This window comes from Hyperoodon ampullatus (assembly GCF_949752795.1).
Source record: "Hyperoodon ampullatus genome assembly, chromosome: 2".
Taxonomy (NCBI): Eukaryota; Metazoa; Chordata; class Mammalia; order Artiodactyla; family Ziphiidae; genus Hyperoodon; species Hyperoodon ampullatus.
In genome coordinates, this window is record NC_136915.1 from 132219379 (window position 1) to 132236052 (window position 16674).

Here is a 16674-nt window from a genome sequence, read left to right on the forward strand (position 1 = left end):
GGTCTTTTCTAGAACTGGGAAAGTAGTATTTCTTAAAACTTCAGTGGAAATAATTTGTACAAAGACTTTCTTGATTGATTCCCCCTCCATTTTAACTTTTCTGCTCCCAGTTCACTGTTCCCCCAAATGGGCTTTAACTCATTCCCTCATTTCTGCTTGCTACTGCACAGATCACCCCGTATCAGAGCTTTCACTAGCAACAGCATCGAAAACCACCCTATCACAATCTATCCCTTTACCTGTCTTTTTCTCTATACAAAGAATTTCTATAAAGGAAAATGTATTGCCTTCTAACCTGTCTATATATATATATGTTTCTTTGTGTTTTTTTCCTGCACAAACACACATTTCAGGAGAGAAGGCCTTATTTTATTCATATCATGTATTAATAATAGAGATTTGTTGAATGCTGATGTTATTTGATGTTATTAAATTGAAAGGGAAAAGGCCTGTGACTTGCGATACTGACTCATTTTTCCCTGGATATTGCAAAGTCAAGATCTGTTTGGTCTTTGGTGAAATGAATATATATATTCCAGGCACCTCCAAAAAAGTTGGCATGGCTAAAAATCCTTCCATACGATTTTGCGCTGATGCTTGGGGACTCCAGAGTCTGGGAATTTGGTGATTTGACTTTGAATTGCCTCATCTCAAAACCTAGGCCCACCCCTCCTTCTAGGTCCCTGCCTGGTAAATGCTGTAGTTGTTGATTTGTCCTTTGTTCTAATGAACAGATATATTTCTTTGAAGTAATTGGAAGAAAGAAAAATCAAAAGCAAGGAAATCATGGACTCAGAAAAATATCCTAAACAGAAGATATGATTAAAATTACAAAGGAAAGCATAATTGAAAGTAAATTTCTTTGAATTAGTATTACAATATCTGATTTTATAATACTTAATATTCTAATATTAACATAATATTATAATCTGATTTCCAGGATATTCAAAGGAATCTTCCTAAAAATCTATGTATGTTCCTGTACTTTCCTGCTTAAAATTCCTCAGTGACACCCATTAGTCTTTTTAAAGACCACATTTGTAACATTCCCTTCAGGGACCTAGCTAGCAACTGCTTACTTAAAAATCCATGTTCTATCCTAACCAAAAGTTTGACCTTGGGCCTGTGAACTTGCTTTTTTCCCTATTTGGAATTTCCAAACTGCTTAGAATAGTAATGTACAATTGCACCTTTCAATTGAAGTCTCACACTAAAGCAGGGGCTGTGAAAATGAAAAGAGGGGAGCAAATCTGAGTTTCGCAAAGCCAGGTGATGTTTCTCAGCATGAATTTTGGCAAAAGAATTCTATATCAGCACATCATTGCCCTGAGCCATCACTTGCATGGCATTTTTCAGTGAGAGGGTTCGAATGTTTCCAAGACACCTACTACTTTTAAAACAGAGATGACAAATGCATGCAATTGTTCTCCAGACACTTGTGCGCAGCAGTGTAAAATTTGAGGTAATCAAATCAGGAAACGTAGACTTAAAGCAATTTCCTCAGGCTAATGGTCACGACGAAAGCAATATATTCCCGAATTCAACAATATGCTCATGCATGATCTGGGAGCACCTGCATAGTTAGCTGAGTTATGGTTATCAAATTAGTGATCTGCTGCTGACTTGGACCAAAGATGGGGATGGCACTCCCTGAAGGGCGGCCTTACGAACCCCTAAGGCAGTGAAAACTCTAAATAAAACAAAACAATGTCGTTTACTTAAATCAAGTAGAATTTCGTATTGTACATAAAGCCATGATTCTAACTTTCTACAGTATTATTTAAAGTGCTTATGGATTTAAATAGAATTTTTTAATATACATTTTAATTTTATTTCTGTCTTCAGAATTAAGCGGCAGGAACTGGAGAAGGGTAGAGGCATGCCCAATTTGCAGGAATTTAGGCTGTTTGCTGAGGACAGGTGAAGAATTAGGACAAGGCTAGTGTTTATGACATTTTGTTCACGGATATCAGTATCTTTGACACTAAATGCAGCACATTCCTAGAGTAAGTTCCCCCAGGAAGCCTTTACCTTATTTTCTTGCCAAACTGAAGGTGGCTATGCTCTAAATAATTCCAAATGTGCCGAGATTTTAAAAGTGCATGGTTTTCAGCCCCGCATTTAAAGAGCCGTATGCAGTAGAATTCAGTACAGTTCTATTGCCACAGTATTCAGATCTTATCTCGAATTAAACAATTTAACCAGCACAATTTATTGAAAAATCTGTTCACATTGCTTTTTTTTTTTTTTTTTTGCGTTATGTGGGCCTCTCACTGTTGTGGCCTCTCCCGTTGCGGAGCACAGGCTCCGGACGCACAGGCCCAGCGGCCATGGCTCACGGGCCCAGCCGCTCCGCGGCATGTGGGATCTTCCCAGACCGGGGCACGAACCCGTGTCCCCTGCATCGGCAGGCGGACTCTCAACCACTGCGCCACCAGGGAAGCCCCACATTGCATTTTTTAACGTGTATGTTTCTAATTTGGCTTGCTTTGTTTAAAAGGGAAAAGAATTCATTAACACTAAAAAGAGGAGATTATCCTAAAAATGTATGAGAATCTCTCACAATTTTAGAGCAAAAGTGCATTGGGGCCTCGTGGGAAAATCCTTATGTCTGTCTCTCTTCTTCTGCCTGGGGGCACACAGCCTGGATGCTCTGCTTCTCCACACTGTTTCACTTCATTCTCTCTGAAGACTGCCCAATTCCACTCACTCCTCACTCAGCTTTCAGAGGACTAGTCATATTTCCCTCCCTAGATGGCAGTCTTAGCTCCTTGGTTTACATACTCTTCTAGTTGCTCACAGTTTAACAACTGAGTTTCTATACCCCATTTCCAAAACCTCATTTCAGGGAATCCAACTGGCCTGCCTTGAGCCGGATTTAATCAGCTCTGGGCAGAGTCCAGGGTCATCTGCTCCGGGGCAAGGGCCAAGCATGAAGGCGTCCATAGAAAGCACACGCTGGGGATCACTAAAATCCCTTTCACTAAAATTCTAATTTACCTTCATTGAATATATGTAAATTATGTGAGTACTTGTGAATAAAGCTTTTCTTAAAGGGCTGATGATGTTAGATGATAACTATTTATTGCTTTTTGTTGGTTGCAGTGTTTAGGAGGAACTTGATAGGAGTTCTATTACTTGCAACAGGATCTGGATATAATTTCTTAATTCAGTCAGCAAACATTTATTGATCATTTGCCATTTACCACACAATGAGACAGTAAGAAGAAACCATGAATAGACAGAGGAGCAAGGTTCAGCAGAGGCAGCAACCAGAGATTTTGCTGAAAAGTTAAGAGAGATGATGCCAGAATATCAACTGTTAGCTACCTGTTAGCTAGGGAGAGTATTAATTTGAAAACTGTCCCTATAACGTCTGCAACTCTACATAAATGTTTACATATATTACATATAAGTTCCTTTTTCTTGTTAAAACTCACAGATTTTCAAAGGAGGATGTAAATACATATATTATTCAGTTATATTTAGCTTGGTATCAACAATTTAAAAATATCTGCTTAAGGGCCTCCCTGGTGGCGCAGTGGTTGAGAGTCCGCCTGCCGATGCAGGGGATACGGGTTCGTGCCCCGGTCTGGGAGGATCCCATATGCCGCGGAGCGGCTGGGCCCGTGAGCCATGGCTGCTGAGCCTGCGCGTCCGGAGCCTGTGCTCCGCAACGGGAGAGGCCACAACAGTGAGAGGCCCGCGTACCACAAAAAAAAAAAAAAAAAAAAAAAAAAAAAAAAAAAAAAAATATCTGCTTAATAAACATCAGAATAAAAACAATGATCTGTAATTAAACCCTTTTATCTCCTATTTACCAAGATAACCTCAAATGATTTACTATAGCACAGTAGTTCTCAATGCTCAGTTCAAAAATACATAGGATAATAGGTTAATTCACTCTAATTGAGACAATTATAACCCATTTAATACATTAGCTATATTTGAATGATGTGCTAAATTGAATTTAAAATCACCACCAACAAACTTGCTGCTTCCTAGTGATAAAATGTTAGATAAAGTACTCTTTTGAATATTGTTTCAAATTTTATTCTGAGTTTATACTTAACGCATATTTTGACAAACATGGTAATTCATGTTTTTTTCTTAATATAGAATTCTCTTTAAAAGTGATATGTTGAAAAATTCACTGTTGTCCCAATTGGTGGTTTTCCTTAGAAGAAAGTTTTAAATTTCATAAAAACAATTGCTGTCTGCTTAAGGGAGATTATCAGAGATGTAGTATGTGGCCTACTTTTACTAAGAATAATCTATGTAGGCTAAGGTAATGTAGATTTTATTGCAGTTGGAATACTAATATAGTTATGAGAGTTAACTGAAAATTAAACCAATATTCCCAAACTTACTACTTTATCTTGAAATACTGTAAAATTTGCTATTAATATGTATACATTTCCTAAAATACAGACCTCAGGTTTTACTAGCAATGGACATGTCAACTGATTGATAGATTTATGTTCAATTCACACATTAATTGACCATTGAAAATAAACATAGGGGGAAAAAGACAAATATTTTATTTACTGGAGAAAATGAGGCTGTTTAAAGTATAGTAATGATTGACCATGATTGAGAGAATCACTTTTAAAATCTACCAGGTATGAACATTTCAATATCCATCATGGCTCATAAAGATTTTTAAACCATCACAGGTTACTGACATTAAATTACTAATTTAAAGATTTAAGTTTGAAAAGTTAACAGTATGCAATCTTAAAATAGTAACTCATGTTAGAGTTTAAGATGATGTAATAGAAACCATAAAAATATTAAGCTACAGAAATATGGCATCTCTGTGAAAAATACCATTTAAAACACATACAGTAGGATAAAGCTCAAAATGTTATATAGAGCAATAATAGTTTCAAAACCAACTGACATTTTAAGAAATATTATATTATACATGTGATTTAGAATATAAAGCATTCATAGAATAAAAATATTGCATTTGAATTTGTCTGAATTTCAGATTAGAGAAGTTCAATCATTCTCTACTTAACCTCCATTCGAGTAGTTTGTTAATTTTTTTTAATGAAAAATAAGATACAAAAACTTTGCTTATATCTATACGTGTTGCTAATTAACGATCCTCTGTGACATAGTCATGACCTGAGTCCACTGTTTATTAATGGGCTTGTGCTGCCTTGTTCTGTGCTCTCCTTTACTCTCAATCATTGTGCAATTGTGACCCTTTTGGCCAAGGAAAAAATTGTATTGGTTGTTCTGAGAAAGGACAGTGTTTCAAATAAAAATAACCCATGACCTTAAAACTCTAAATGGAAAGAAAATTGGCCAGAATTTAATCAGTCACAGAGTTCAGAGGCTTTCTTTTTCTAAAATTGAACTCACTTTAATTATTTTTTAGTAGATTTATAGGAACATGTGACTACTTCCTGATAATGCTGCATTGAATGATTTGCAAGAAGGAAGAAACTCTACACACAAAATAAAAGTGTCATAATAGAGGGTCATGGAGTTTATAATCTATTGTGGCCGTTTCCATAGTGATTTCACAGAGAGAAATACTGTGTGCTACCCAGTATAACTCCTATAACACTTAAAGAGACACGCCTTTAATGAAACTAGATTATTTTAATGGATCTCAGGCTGACCTACTTCGGCTGTTTTATGTATGTTTCCTGCTCTTTGTAGAGTAATTCACACCAGAATCTTATTGAATGATGCTAAAACACTGTCCATTAATTCCTTGTCACTTTATGAATACCTCCAGAAATTTAAACATATAACATTTGAACTTAGTTTCAGTAGCCATGCTACTTATGCTGTATCTGGCATTCCTTTTACCTAAAATAGTGGCTGGAGCATAGAAGGTGCTTAAGAAATATCCACACAATGGATCACAAATGTACCCATTTATTTAATTAAGAATGTATCCGTATTGCACTTTCTTCACCTTTAGTTCAGGACTAATGCAAGAGCAAGTGGGTTGTTTGACATGATCATAAGTCTGAACATTTAGTCACATTTATTATGGCCACATTTCAAACCTTATATATGAAAGTGAAGATACATCTCTGAATTCTAACTACTGCAGCAATATTTCATCTTCTGTAGCACATCTGAGAAAAGGTTTAAGGATAAAGAGATCATTATTGTTGTTTATTATTGTATTGTGATTTTTATATGTGTTTTCACTCAAATTTCTCATCTCTGAAAGGTAATTACAAGTATTTGTACTCAGACTCCCATTCTGGATTGTAATAATATCTCCAGTTCTGTCAGAACAGTGTAAAGGTGAGGATACTAAAATGTATGCTAAGTGACTGTTATTCATAAGTTTAATCTGCACAGCTGTAGGCAGCTCCTTGCCGGACACCTCCCTCAGCAGCAAGCCCCTTTTCGAGTCACTTTGGCAAAGCTATATTGTAACTAAACCAGTTGCCTTTTAAACCAGGCACCCCCATGCTCTACCCATCTCTGGCCCAAGCACACCTCTCAAATCTTTTAATCACACAATACCTTGCCTAACTTGTCGGTTCTTTCCGTGGATCAAAGAAGTAGAAATGAAGAACCAGTGATTAACAGATGACCAGATGATCTAGAGGAAGATCCAGAGGAGTCGACAAGCCTGCACCCAGTGGGGGATGGTGACAACCCTGACCCCCTATCCCAGTGATTAACTGAGATTACTTCTCCGTTTCCCATTAAAAACTTTCATAACCAAGCATAATCTTCGGAGGTGGTTTTTGGGAGGACACTGAGTCCATCATCTCCCCAGATTGTCAGCATTCTGATTAAAGGCACCTTTCTTTTGCTACCAACATTTGTATTGATTTTGTAAGCGGTGAGCAGCGGGACCCCCCTCCCCGATTCAATAACACAGCCAATGAGATCCATTTATAAAGAAAACATTTATTAGACATTGGGCTGAGCCATGAATGATAAGGAAGCCGTCTCTTAAATATTTTGTAGAAGACAGCACTTCACTCAGAGGCAGCAGGGCTAAGGAGGGAAAAGGCTGGGTGTCTTTGAAGGGCAGAAAACAGTAATACTGGATGAGAAGGAGCAGGGGATGAAAAGTAGTTTGGATAAAAGCAGCAGCCACATCATGAGTGGTCTTTCAGGTAATGAGAAACGATTCATATTTTGTTGTAATTAGGATGAACTGCCACTGGGTAAGTTGTAACTGTGTCTGGGGTTAGGGGAGGGGGTAATGATGATAAACGAGAAACAAAGAAATAAACCTCTAGAAATAATCCAGAATAAAAGATGAAAATGCCTAGAATCATCTTGAACATATTAAGGAGTGGTGAGATGTGGAGATGCTTTGGATTTATGAAAAAACACCTCCCAATGGTCTGGATGTGGGGTGCAGAAGAAAGAGAAGAATCAATGATGACTTCTTGAATTTGAGACTGATGAATTCAACTGGTTAAAGGTTTTACTAGGACTTATCCTAGTCCCACCATATGCTAATTGGATCAAGAATTCTATAAAAGTATCTTTACAATGATATCCTTCAGAATATCCTGTCATAAGTTTTAGCTACTGTATATTATCATCCGCTTTGAGAACAGGACCCTATGTGAGTAGGTGGTGAGGTATAACAAGCTTGCATAGAGTATCAAATGTGCAAGATATGAAGATTCTGAACACAATGTGATCACTAATTGAAGATACCCTTACAAATAAATAAAAATTGACAATAAAAATATTGTTTGCTCTAATTTTCAATCACCAGTTTATCTACAGTGCATATTTGAAGTTATAGGTTACATTGCAGTTCTCATTGGCTTATTTTTTTCTTTTTCTTTCTGCTTTTTTCACCTTACTAGAAAACCCTAACTTGTGATGTGAGCTTGTTGGGAATGGCATAATCTGGTTTTCCTTTGGTAGCTGTGCCATATAATCCTGAATATTTGAATCAATCCCAGACCCATAACTTAAGAAGTGATTTCCAATTGAAGACTATATTTATTAAAATATATAGAAGTATATACTATAAAATAAAATATATAGTTCATCAAATTTTTAAATATTTTAAGCAGTGATGCTCAACGCATCATGTTGTAACTTTGAAATTAATTATACATTTAACATTTAATGAAAAAAGATTCCCTTTTGTAATCCTTGCTTTTATTTACGTCTTTTCTCTTCGTCCAAATTTTTTCCTTGATCAGTCATGTAAGTTCACTGATGTACAAGTTATTACAAATGATATTGAAATGAAGTGAAAAGGATATATGGAAAGTGAAGGCAGTTCAAGTAGACTAAACTCTTATGAATATTTATTATAAAATCAATAAGAAAGGCCTGGTAATGGCAAAAGAATGAAGTGAGAGAGGCTGTTTGTTCCTTTTTTGATTTCTTGAGGTTTGGCTTTGATTAGGTTGGGTGATTTTAAAGCATATTTGTATGTGCAATTGCATATTACTCTAGATTATCCAGAAAAGAGTAAAAATAACTGAAAGCGATGAGAGGAAGTAAAACTAGAATAATTATGAATGAACTGGAATTTGAAAAGAGAGGTATATGTCTCAATTTATTAAAGTGAAAAAGGTGATGTATGAACAAATTAAATTTGTGGATTTGGTAGTAACAAACTAAAAAAGTTTAACTGAAATTTTAGGAAAGGAGAGCAGCTGAGATAAAGGAAAGGGGAAGACGTTAGTAGTTAAGAGAGAGAAAACAGAAATTTTAAAATTGTAGAGGCAGGCAAAGTAGGTTTGTTGCAGTGATGAGACTTTAATTTTCAATAAAAACATTTGCTCATTTGAATGATTTTGTTTTGTATAAACACACAAATGGGAGGGAGTATACTTGATTATATGCATTATTGACAATTTTAGGATGAAATGAAGGTTTCCACTTTTGATTTTTTTTCCATCTCTAAAAATGTACAACCTTACTAAACCTAAATGAAAACGTCTAAAGGAGAATAGGGCTTTTCCCCAGTATAATTTCCCCTGTTAATTTATTTTTTTTTTATTGAAGTATAGTTGACTTATAAGGCTTCCAGTTTTGGTCATAATATAGTAAGCATTATTGGACTTGCCCTCCCACTAATGTACATGTGATTAGAGTTCCAAAACTGTGACTAGAGAAACAGTAGGGCAGAAAAAAATTGAAGAAATAATGATAAGAATTGTTACAAATGTGGCTGAACTGTCAACATATATATACAAGAAATGCAACAAGTCCTAAGCATAATACAGAAAAGAAATATGAAATATAGGCTCATCATAGTAAAATTACTAAAAATCAGTGGTAAAGAGGAGTATTAAAAGAAGCTAGAGAAAAAACACATTATATGCCAATGATCAACTACACAAATGACATCTGACTACTCATCAGAAGCAATAAAGTTTGGAAAACATTGAAATCACATCTTTAAATTTCTGAAAGGAGAAAATAGCTGTTAACAAGATTTCTGTATTTGATACAAATATTCACTGAAGAAGGCATGACAAAGATGCTTCCTGACCAAGAAAAACTGAGATCGTACTTTTCCAGTAGACCTGGTTTAAAAAAATGTGAATAAAGTTTCAGGCTGACAGGAAATTATATCTGATCTACACTAAAGAATGAAAAACACCAACAGTAAATACGTGATTAAATACGTCTATGTTTTTTCTTGTTTTAACTTCTTTAAAAGTAAAACGTAGATTAAAAATGTCCACAAAGTGTCAATTTTATGAGGAATGCTAGATTCTAAACAAACTGCAGAAGGCTTATATACAATAAATGATATGTTAAATTGATCAGAAGTTATGAAAAAGTTTGAAAAATATTGTGGGTTGCTCAAATAATTAGTCTGTAAAAAAGAACTAGAATACAGACATCCATAATTTTGAAGATTTGCAATTTTTTATGGTTATTAATTCCTACTTTTTAACTGTTTGTGTTGATGGTTGAGTTGAGTTAAAAAAAAAAAAAAGCATCTGACAGAATAGAAGCACATTTTCTGATGCAGAGAAAAGTAATTCCAGTCCTTTCTGGTCAAAGTGTGGGTAGCTGGGAGGGGGCAGAAGGAGAAGTGATCATGAGGAAGAGAAGAAGCCAAATACACTGTCCCCCATGAGTCCCACCAATTATAGATCCTGGCTGGAGGAACAAAGAGGAAATTGATGCTTCTCAATGAAGAGTGGAGTTTTCATTAATATATTGAAGTGTAATTTAAGATGCTGAAATGAAGCTGGGCTTGATGAATGAAATGATCACAGGACTATCTATTAAATACAAGCTACCAGAGGAGCCTTGGGCTTTGCCAGAGTTTTCACTTTGTTACAAGAAAACTCATGTGTTCACCCTGTAAACATTAAAGAGAAAGTGTGGGACAGAAATAAAAATTGTATTTATATTATATCCCCTCCCATATTGTCCTCATTCAAAACACAAATTACATCCCATTAGTGCATTTTCCCTACAACTTCCATATAGCCAGAAGCATTCATTGAGTATATTGACAGTCTCCCACAATTAATTATAGATACAGATACCATACACAGTTATAGGCTGTTCATTTTTAGAATAATGCAATAATGCCTTTCTTGGGTTTATACAGGTTTCCTAGTGAAAACAGAAAGTGTTCAGGTTTTATAATCAAAACATTAGGGTGAATTATCTAAAGCACAGTTTACTCATATGCAAACAGAATGACAGTAATTACCTTGTAGGACTGCTATGAGATTTGTATAATTAATCCAAAAGAATGGATACACCTTGATCATTTAATATACACTGTAGTCATTGTATTGCTCTAATTAATCTCAGAATCAACATTCTCTAAATCACTGCCTTCAACTGCTTAGGTAGATACATATGGATAAAATAATATAAAATGACCTTCAATTTTTTTTCATGTTCAAATTTTGCTTAATTACTGAGACTTTTAATTTGACTAATCAAAAAAGGGAAATTTTAGAATGTGAGAATATAGATTATTAAATATTAAATAATTATATAAATTGCATGATATATTTTTAAAATCGTGAATTTACTAAGTAAAGTGTATTTTAATCTAAATCCATGGGGATATTTTTAAAAGATAAATACAAGGCTGAACAAAAATTTAAAACAATTTATTGAGGCAAAATCCACATAACGTAATAGTCACCATTTTAAAGTGAACAATTCCATGGGGGAGGTGCGGCCAAGATGGCAGAGCAGGAAGACTCTGAGCTCACCTCCTCTCAAAAGCACTGCAAAATTACAACTATTTATAGAGCAACTGTCGATGAGAACAACCTGAAGTCTAGCAGTAAAGATTTTCCACAACTAAAGAATAAGGAAGGAACTGCAACAAGACAGGCAGGAGAAGCAGAGATGTGGTAGAGTTAAGATCCACACCCTTGAGTAGGTAATCCACAAATGGAAGGATAATCACAATGGCAGATGTTCTTCCCAAGGAGCCAGGGGTCCAAGCCCCACATTGGGTTTTCCAGCCTGGAGATCCTGCCTCAGAATCATGAGCTCCAAGAACACCTGGCTTTGAAGACAGTGGGGCTGGTGTACTGGAGAAAAGAAGGGTTACAGGAAACAGATTGCTCTTAAAGGGCACGAACAAAATCTCACATGCTCCAAGACCCAGCACAGAGGCAGTAATTTGAGAAAAGCCTGGGTCAGACACACTTGCTGATCTTGAAGAGCCTCCTGGAGAGGCAAGAAGCAAGTGGGAATACCCTGGGTGACATAGATGCTGGAAGCAGCCATTTCTGGAAACTTGTTCTACAATGAGGACACTGGTTAAGGCAAATGTCATTTTAGAGTCCTCCCTCTAGTCTGTTAGTACTGGCACTTACCTGCCCACTAGTCTGTCAGCACAAGTCCCAAGACCCCTCCCATGCTGAGCACACAGCTGTGTGGGGACTCAGCCCCACCCACCAGTGAGCAAATACCAGTCTCTGAACCCACAGGTCCTGGAACCAGCCTCCTCAGTACCCACTGCTGCCCACCAGTGGACTGGCACAAGCCTGGACCTCCCTTGGCCCTTGGTCATGCACTGTAACATGCTGGGACCTGACTCTGACCAACAGAAGAATGGCAGCCTCCACAAGAGACAGGGTCTGGAAGCCAACTGGGCCAGGGGCCATTCCCATCTACAAATATACTCACAGCCGTTGGCTTCACCACAATGGAAGGGCACATTCAGCTCACGTAGGGGGCAATGCTAGACCATAGAGATCTGGTGACCAGAGGCAAGCATGCTGCTGGGCTCCATAGGATGTCTCCTACATAAGGCCACTTCTCCTAGAACTGGAAACATAACCAACCTACCTAATACATAAAAATAAAAATACAGAATTAGAATGAGATGGCAGAAGAATATGTTTTAAACAGAGGAACAAGATAAAACCCCAGAAAAGAAATAAGTGAAGTAAAGATAGGCTATCTGCTCAATAAAAAGTTCAAGGTAATGATCATAAAGATGCTCAACAAATTCAGGGGAGGAATGAATGATCACACTTATAAGATTAACAAAGAGTTAGAAAATGTAAAGAATATCCAAACAGAGCTGAAGAATACAATAACTAAAACAAAACATACAGTAGAAGAAATCAACAGTAGATTAGATGATACAGAGAAATGGATCTGAACTGGAAGACAGAGCAATGGAAATCACCCAAGCTGAACAGAAAAAGGGGAAAAATAATAAAATAAATGAAGACAGTTTAAGAGACTCTGGAAATATCAGAGAAATTAAGAAAACAATCCCATTTAAAATTACATCAAAAGGAATAAAATGCCTAGGAATAAATCTAACTAAGGAGATAAAAGACCTGTACTAGGAAAACTATAAGACCCTGATGAAAGGAAATGAAGATGAAACAAATAAATGGAAAGATACACCATTCTCATGATTGGAAGAATTAATATTGTTAAAATGACTAGACTACCCAGTGCAATCTACAGATTCAATGTAATCCCTATCAGAATTGCAATGGCATTTTTCACAGAACAAGAAATCATAATTCTAAAATTCATGTGGAAACACAAAAGACCTTGAGTAGCCAAAACAATACTGAGAAAGAAAATCAAAGCTGTAAGCATCATTTTTCCTAATTTCAAATTATACTACAAAGCTACAATCATCAAAATAGTGTTACTGGCACAAAATAGACACAAAGATCAATGGAACAGAATAGAGAGTCCAGAAATACACTGATATTTATATGGTCAGTTAATCTATGCAAAAGGAGGAAAGAACACACAATGGGGACAAGACAGCCTCTTTAATAAACGATCTTAGGAAAACTGAACAGCTACATGCAAAGGAATCAATCTGGACTACTTCCACACACCACACACAAAAATAAACTCAAAACTGATTAAAGACTTAAGTGTAAAACCTGAAATCATAGAACTCTTAGAAGAAAACATAGACAGTGAACTATTTGACATTTGTCTTAATATTTTTTGGTATCTGTTCCTCAGGCAAGGGCAACAAAAGCAAAAACTAAGCAAATGGAACTAATCAAACTAAAAAGCTTTTGCACAGTGAAGGAAACTATCAACAAAATGAAAAGGCATTCTACTGAATAGGAGAAGATATTACAAACAATACATCTAGTAAGGGGTTAATATCCAAAATATACAAAGAACTCATACAACTCAATATCAAAAAAGAAACACCCTGATTAAAAAATTTTCAGAGGATCTGAATAGACATTCTTCCAAAGAAGACATAAAGAAGGCCACAAGCACGTGAAAAGATGCTCAACATCACTAATCATCAGTGAAATGCAAATCAAAACCACAATGAGATATCACATCATACCTGTCCGAATGGTGATTATCTGAAAGTCAACAAGTAACAATTGTTGGCCTGGATGTGGAGAAAAGGGAAACCTCATGCACTGTTGGTAGGAATTTAAATCCATGTAGCTTCTATGGAACACAGTTGAAGTTTCCCCAGAATATTAAAAATAGAACTACCATATGATCCAGCAATTCTACTTCTGGGTATTTTTCCAAAGGAAACAAAAACACCTATTAGAGAAGACATATGCCCCTGACCAATGTTCACTGCAGCATTATCTACAATAGCCAATAAATGGAAGCAAACTAGACTGTGTCTATGGATAGATGAATGGATAAAGAATAAGGATAGATGAATGGATAAGAATATTACTCAGCAATAAAAAAAGAATGAGGGCTTCCCTGGTGGCGCAGTGGTTGGGAGTCCACCTGCCGATGCAGGGGACACGGGTTCGTGCCCCGGTCCGGGAAGATCCCACATGCCGCGGAACGGCTGGACCCGTGAGCCATGGCCGCTGAGCCTGCGCGTCCGGAACCTGTGCTCCACAGCGGGAGAGGCCACAAGAGTGAGAGGCCCGCGTACCGCACAAAAAAAAAAAAAAAAAAAAAGAATGAAAACTTTCCATTTATTACAGCATGGATGGACCATGAGGTTAATATGCTAAGTGAAATATCAGACAGAGAAAGACAAATACCATATTTCGCTTATGTGTGAAATCTAAAAAAAGGCAAATGAACAAACAACAAAACAGAAACAGACTCATATATGCAGAGAACAAATAGTAGTCGCCAGAATGGAGCGGGATAGAAAAATAAAAAGAAAAAAAAAAAAGTGAGGTAGTGAATGCTAATTAGTTTGATTTTGGTGATCATTTCAGAATTTATATTTACATAAAACCATCACATTGTACACCTTAAATATTTACAATATTTGTCAGTCATACCTCAATAAAGCTGCAAAAAGGAAAAGAATAATTATCTCATGGCTTTTAGCTCATCCACAATATTGTGCAACCACCACCCTATACATACTTAGAAAGTATTTCTCACAATATTTTGATTTATTTGAAACATACAGTAGTCTATTTTCAATACTATCATTTTAGAATTTAAATAACAAGGAGAAAATTATGTTAAAATCATCACTGATTAAGATATGTTTCATAAATTTTTATTCTATTGATTATCATCACTTCTCATTAATATGTAGTAGCAAAAACTTTTTTAATTTGAAAGTAAACTAATTATATGCAATCAGTCAATTTAAGGAAGTACGTTTTCTCATGAAAAATACTTAAACATAAAATAAAAATGAATTTAGAAGTGAATCACTTGCATGTTATATCAACAGTATAGAAATATTAGCATTTATTTCAAATTTAAGATCAAATTCAATCATCAATATATTTACTCTAAAATATGGCATAGGAAGTTTTATTTCCAATGCATTTTGATCTCTATGACTTTTTGTTGCCTGTGCAATGTGTGATTACATTCTTGATACATTTTCTCTTTCAGTATCTGAGGAATTTGCCTCTGGGAAATCAAGTGTAGGGGGAAAGTGTCCAGGGATATTTGCTTTTGTACGATAAAGTAGGTAGACCATGACTTGAGTACATTGATTATAAAGTTGTAAGAAAGGAGTTAAGAAATAAAAGCAAAGTGGGGGTTAAAGGCTTTTGTTGGTGGTAGGTGTCTTTGCTCTGGAAGTTGATGTTTTCTGGCATTGGGTACAGGATGATATGGTTGGTTCATGATGATTATGTGCTTTGTTTCCTTTGTTGTTGTTGTTAGATGTGATCAAAAGATTATGGACAAAGGGAGAAAAGATAATACAAACTAGGAGAAAAAATAGGGTCTCTGGATAGCAAGAATGTTATAGACTTGGAAAATGAACTAAGGGCAACTGAAGGGATAGGAAAAATTGACTAAATTCTAGGTGGTTTGTAACCAAACATACATTATACAACTTCTATATAATTTAAGAAGTGGAGTTATAATTCAAGGAATGGATAAAACTAAAACAGGACTTGAAGGTGAGTCCCTCTTTTGCTGTATACAAGTATCTTAAACTAGGGCATCCTCCAGATGAGAAAAATATGTATATTAAAAGAGTACCAGGACTCCAAGCCAGCAACTGCATAGCATACACTTTTAGATTATAGTGTATTAAATATGGGAATACATTCTAAAATTAAGGGCAGCTATAGAAAAACTCACTATAAATAGTTGAAAAACTGTTCTAGTAACTTGCAATGTTAACTGCTGAATAAAGGACATTTTAAAATTTAATCTACATTTGCACACTTAGCACACCTCCTAGGAATAATAACGGCAATTGTTATATTATTTAAACAAAACTGAAGATAACTTTAATTTATTATAATCAAACCAAGTGTTGCTGCTGTTCAAGCTTTATTATGTAACTGGCTATTCATTATGCATTTTCTTATTCTGTAGAATAAAAGAGAGCACTCTTTGGGTGAATGAATTTTGCTTAGAGATGCCAATTTCGTTCTGCAGCAAAATTAAACTCTGCCAACACAGCAAAATCTGTGTTTTCTATTGCTGGGCTAAATGACCCACAATTCTAACTTTGATTTCACCAAAGTTCTTGTGACTTAAAAATGTTTTAAATGTTATTTAATTAATTTGAGGGTTTTTTTTAAAATAGTAGAGGTATATTTGTTTTGCTGAAATGAATAAAACCATGTCCTAAATAATATTTTTAGAAAATTGCTTTTATCATTTGACATGACCATGGTAAATTTCTAAGAGTATACTTAAAAATCTTCCTTGCTCATATTTAATGATATTATAGTATTTTACTTATTTATATTGCTTCACTTAATTTTAATAAGTTATTCCTTATGTGATATCTTATCTATATAAGTACACACACATACGTATACATATGCCCCACTCACACAC